Consider the following 5,952-nt stretch of genomic DNA (forward strand, 5'->3'; position numbering starts at 1 on the left):
TCCCTTCCCTTCCCTTCCCTTCCCTTCCTTTTTGCATAGCTAGCTGAGGTTTTCTTTTGGAAAAAAAATCGAATTGGTTTGTAGCTGGAGGCATCGCCAAGTTGGGGTACCGCAGCCAGTAAAGTCCCCCCTCCGCGGGTGGGCTTTGGCCTCCCCCACAAGCTCTGGGGCAGCCACAGGAGGGATAGGTTGGGCGGGGCTGCCATGGTCGTTCACTTGGGCAGGACGTCAGAGGACTTGGACACCAGCTTCCCATCGCAGGTCTCCATCTTCTTCACAACCATGGCGCTGGTGGAGCTGGTGTGGCTGAAGGAGCTGGAGCCCCTACCAGAGCCAAAACTGGAGTCCAGGCCATAAGCTGAGGCTGGGGCTTGTGACGCCCTTGTAGCCCGAGCTCAGCTCATTGGCATAGCCACTGGTGGTCTTCGTATGGATACTCATGTTCTGCATCCCAGATGCCAGCCGGCTCTCCTCGCCCTCCAGCAGCTTCCTGTAAGTAGCGATCTCCATGTCCAGGGCCAGCTTGACGTTCATTAGCTCCTGGTACTCAGGCAGCTGCCGTGCTATGTCCTGCCTGGGCCACTGCAGGACAGCCTCCAGCTCGGACAGCTTGGCATTGGCGTCCTTAACGGCCAGCTCTCTGTGCTGCTCGGCATCTGCGATGGCGGCCTCCAGGGAAGCCCTCTGGCCTTTGAGGCCCTCAATCTCAGCCTGGAGCCGGCTGATGTTCTGGTTCATCTCCGAGATCTCAGTCTTTGTGTGCTGCAGGTCATCCCCATGCTTCCCAGCCAGCATCTGCAGCTCCTCATGCTTGATCTGGTGCATGCTGTCAACCTCAGCCCTGCTGTGGTTGGTGATCTCCTCGTACTGTGCCTTGACCTCAGCTATGATGCTGTCTATGTCCAGGGAGCGGCTGTTGTCCATGGACAGCACCACAGACCTGTCCGAGATCTGGGACTGCAGCTCCCGGATCTCCTCTTCATACAGCTACCTGAAGAAGTTGATCTCATCAGTCAGTGCTTCCAGGCCAGACTCCAGCTCTACCTTGTTTATGTAAGCTTCAACCACATCCTTCTTGATGAGGACAAATTCATTCTCCATCTCTGTACGCTTACTGATCTCATTCTCGTACTTGTTCTTGAAGTCCTCCACCAGCCCCTGATTGTTGCCAAACCCTGCCAACAGCTTCAGTGTCTCCTGGCCCAGAGTATCCAGCTGCTGCCAAAGGTTGTTGATGTAGCTCTTGAACTTGTGGTCCACGTTGCTCCGAGCTATATTGTGCTGCTGCAGGAGGCTCCCCTTGGTCTCCAGCATCTTGTTCTGCTGCTCCAGGAACTGTACCTTGTCGATAAAGGAGGCAAACTTTTTGTTGAAGCTCTTGATCTGCTCCTTCTCCTAGGTGCGCGTGGTCTGGATGTTGGGTTAAGGGGGCTCAGCAGGCTCTGGTTAACTGTGACAGCAGTAATGCCTCCCATACCACTGGCCCGGCCACAGCCTCCGCCCAGGCCACCCTGGAAGCTGCTGCTGCCTACTCAGGAGAAGCTTGAGGAGCTGATGCGGGCACTGGGCCCACTCGTGTAGGAGCAGCTGCTGAAGGCCTGGGGGTCAGAGATGGATACCTTATAGGACTTCTAGGTCACCCTGATGGACATGGTGGAGGCAGGCAGGCTGAACCAGGTGGGGATTCAAGAAGGAGCAGAGAAGCTGCTTCTAGGTCCCTTCTAGTAGTTTTTTAGTTTGGGGTCTTACATGTAAGTTTTTCATCAATTTGGATTTAATTTTTTAATGATGACAAATAAAGGATCTAGTTTCATTTTTCTGCATAGAGATATCCAGTTTTCCCCACACCCATTTATTAAAGAGACTGTCCTTTCCCCCAAAGGACATTATTGACACCTTTGTGGAAAATCAGTTGACTATAAATACGTGGATTTATTTCTGGGTTGTCTATTCTGTTCCATTGGTCTATGTGTCTGTTTTTATGCCAGTACCATGCTGTTTTGGTTATTATAGCTTTTTTTAGTACATTTTGAAGTCCATTTTTTTAGTACATTTAAAGCTGGAAGTGTGATGCCTCCAGCTTTATCCTTTTTGCTTAGGATTTATGTGGCTATTCAGTCTTTGTTAACCTGCTTTTTTTGTTGTTATAGATAGGGTCTCTGTAGCCTCCACCCGCCTCCACTGTCCCCCCACCCCCCCGCCCCGGGCTTAAGTGATCCGCCCACCTCAACTTCCCAAGTAGCTGCGTCTACAGGCATGCCACCACACCGGGGTGATTTTTGTATTTTTTTTTAGAGACTGGGTGTTCCATGTTGCCTAGGCTGGTCTCGAACTCCTGGGCTCAAGTAATAAGCCTGCCTCAGCCCCCTAAATTGCTGGGATTACAGGTGTGAGCCATCACACCCAGCCTAACCTGCTATTTTTATTTGGTATTATGTAATAAACATTTGCCCTATAATATTATAAAACTCTTGGTAAACATTTTCAATGTCTGAGATGTATTTTCAGCAAAACAATGCCATAGTTTTTAGGGTTTTGATTTTTGTTGTTTTTTTTTTTTTTGAGGCGGGGTGGTCTCGTTCTATCACGCAGGCTGGAATGCAGTGGTGTGATCATGGCTCACTGCAGCCTTGACCTTCTGGGCTCAAGTGATCCTTCCACCTCAGCCTCCCAAGTAGCTGGAATCACAGGTGTGCAACAACACATCCAGCTAATTTTTTGATTTGTTTTTTTTTTTTTGAGACAAGGTCTTGCTACATTGGCCAGGCTGGTCTCAAACTCCTGGGCTGAAGTGGTCTGCCTGCATCAGCCTCTCAAAGTGCTGGGATTACAGGTGGAAGAAGTAGTCTTGGACAGTTAGGTTGTTTTCAGGATTTTTCTTTGACAAATAATACTGTTACAAATATCTTTGTACAGAATTGTTTCCCATGATTCTTATTTCCTTGGGATAGATTTTTTAGTCATGGAAATTCTGGACACAGCGTATGAACATTTTAAAATCTCTCAATAATCCCGTGATACTTATGGCCTGAGTGACTTCCTGAGATGGGTTTCTGGTGTGTCCAGTTGCCGTTATGGCCTTGTCCTTGCATCTGTGTGGAGATATGGGAGTTACAGAAGGAGAGAAGGTGGGCATGGAATGTTTTGAATCACATGGCTCTGGGGTTCTTACTAATCACATGGCTGTGGCCACATGGCCTCATCCTCCTGAGATTCATTTCCTCGTCTGTGTGATTGAGGTGATAATACTACCCTCAAGCAGTTTTGTGAGGACCAAGGCCGGTGAATGCGCGGCACACAGCTCAGGGCCGGGCACACAGAGGAGCACAGCAACTGTTTATCACAATAGCATGGCATCTCCTTGGTTGGGACTGGTATAAACGTTTGGCCTCTGGAAGTTGATGCTGCAGAGTGAGACCCACCAACCGAGGCATGTGTGTCCCTACATTGACCCAGCCAGGGCCCCCAAGATCCCTTCAGACAGATGGGCAGAAAGCAAAAACCAACACCAAGGTCCGAGACCAGAGAAGGTGAGCAAAAGGCTCTGAGGGCAGAACAGAGTGGGGAAGTGATCATCAGGCTGCCTGGGTGAGGAAAAAACTGGGACTGGGAAGAAGTGGGAGGGAGACAGCTTGGTTGCGGGGAGGAGGAGTGGACAGGAAAGGTCAAGATCAGAGGATGAAGTCCAAAGGGAAGGATTGGTTCAGTACCAGGACATAAGGTAAATCCAGTTACTAGGTGGCCAGAGGAATAGGCAGGAATGGATCCCAGGAAGTTCTGACACCCAATGCCTGGTTCTATGACTAGCTCACTGTGTGACCCTGAACAAGAACCTCACCCTTACTGTGCACTGCTTAGTCCCAGTTACTCAGGAGGCTGAGGCAGGACAATCACTTGATCCTGGGATGCGGAGGTTGCAGTGAGCTGAGATTGCGCCACTGCATTCCAGCCTGGGCGACAGAGCAAGACTCCATCTCAAACAAACAAAACAAACCAAAAAAATCCTCAACTGTCTCCTCAAGGTCTACTCCAAACAATTTCTAGGAAATAAGAGGTAAAGAATAATAAGTTAAGAGCCAGAGTTCTGGACTCACCACTGAAAGGAACCAGGGATCCTTGGAGAAAAGTTGATTTGAGAACGAGGGGCAGGTAACTTACAAGATGAGCCTGAAAACTTGCGCCAGAAAGTAAAGAAGTGCTCAATAAATGATGGGGCCATAACAGAAGGAAAGAGAACCCACCCTAAGGGGCTCGCAATGGTTAAATCTGGGATAATTTGAGCATCATAATAAATAATAATAGTAACAGATTATAACTCATTGGATGACATAGAACTTACCAAACCCACAGTAATATAATTAAATGGATAAATAATTGGGAGAAGGGAAAATTCTTTCTTACGGTATAATAAATGTAGATGGAATGATGGAGTTGGAGAATCACCAATGGATGCTAAAACTAGTGGGCGAAGATGCAAAGAGAAACGTGATCTATGTATTTACATAGTCTCAAAGGATTTCCCCACAAGATTCTTACAGATGACTAAGGGAAAAACAGTAACTTTAAGGTGGAGAAAACTGGTGGACACTACCTTAATCAAGTGATCAGAGTTAATAACACCAATAGTGGGACAAATTGACATCACGTGCCTCCTGTTATGATGCACTGAGAAAGACACAGCATCACATGTGTGGTATCTTTTGCCAAAAACACATCATCTGAGTCTAATCATGAGGAAAGCACTTGACACAAACCCAAATTGAGAGGCTTTCTATAAAACAACTGGCCTGCAATCTTCCAAAGTGTCAAGGTCACGAAAGTCAAGTAAAGACTGGAGAACTGTCACAGAATTAAGGAGACCAAGAGAAAAAACACAAAATTTTAAAGGACATTACAATTAATGAAATTGAATTTGAATATGGAGTGCAAATTAGAAAACAGCATTATATTGATGTTAAATTTCTTCTTCTTTTTTTCTTTTTTTTTTTTTTTTTTAAGTCAGGGTCTCACTCTGTCACTCAGGCTGGAGTGCAGTGGCATGATCAAGGCTCACTGTAGCTTCTACCTCCCCAATTCAAGCAATCCTCCCACTTCAGCCTCCCGAGTAGCTGGGACTTCAGGTGCATGTCACCATGCCTGGCTAATTGCTTGTAGAGATAGGATTTTGCCATGTTGCCCAGGCTGGTCTTCAACTCCTGAGCTCAAGCAATCTGCCCACCTCAGCTCCCAAAGTGTTGGGATTACAGGTGTGAGCCACCGCACCTGGCCGATGATAAATTTCTTAATTTAAAAAATTGTACTGTGGTTATATAAGAGAATTTCCTCATTCTTGGGAAATATATACTTGAAGAATTTTTTTTTTTTTTTTTTGAGACGGAGTCTCGCTCTGTCGCCCAGGCTGGAATGCAGTGGCCGGATCTCAGCTCACTGCAAGCTCTGCCTCCCGAGTTCATGCCATTCTCCTGCCTCAGCCTCCTGAGTAGCTGGGACTACAGGCACCTGCCACCTCGCCCGGCTAGTTTTTTGTATTTTTTAGTAGAGACGGGGTTTCACCGTGTTAGCCAGGATGGTCTCCATCTCCTGACCTCGTGATCCACCTGTCTCGGCCTCCCAGAGTGCTGGGATTACAGGCTTGAGCCACCGCGCCCGGCCTGCTTGACGAATTTAAGGGTGAAGGGATACCATGTCTGCAACTTACCCAACTAATAGAAAAAAGTCAATATGCATATATAAAAATAGAGAAACAATAATAAAGCAGTTGAGGTAAAATTTAAACAATCTGATGAATCTTGGTAAAATGGACAGGAGTTTTTGTATTCTTTTCTCTAAATTTAAAATTATACCAAAATAAAAATTTACAAAAAAAGGAAAAAAGGAACATGAGAAAGACTGCCTCTTCTAGATGACTTGAGGAGGTGCTACGAGGACGGCGCTCCGGAGGCAGCTAGAGAG

The 5,952-nt window shown here is 47.0% G+C and overlaps 1 pseudogene; it reads right to left on the reverse strand.

Annotated features, from left to right (window-relative positions):
• Window positions 1-212: 212 nt before the first annotated feature.
• Window positions 213-1,658, reverse strand: LOC111530417 (annotated as a pseudogene).
• Window positions 1,659-5,952: the final 4,294 nt, after the last annotated feature.

The sequence above is a fragment of the Piliocolobus tephrosceles genome, chromosome 6 (assembly GCF_002776525.5).
Source record: "Piliocolobus tephrosceles isolate RC106 chromosome 6, ASM277652v3, whole genome shotgun sequence".
In the NCBI taxonomy this organism is placed as follows: Eukaryota; Metazoa; Chordata; class Mammalia; order Primates; family Cercopithecidae; genus Piliocolobus; species Piliocolobus tephrosceles.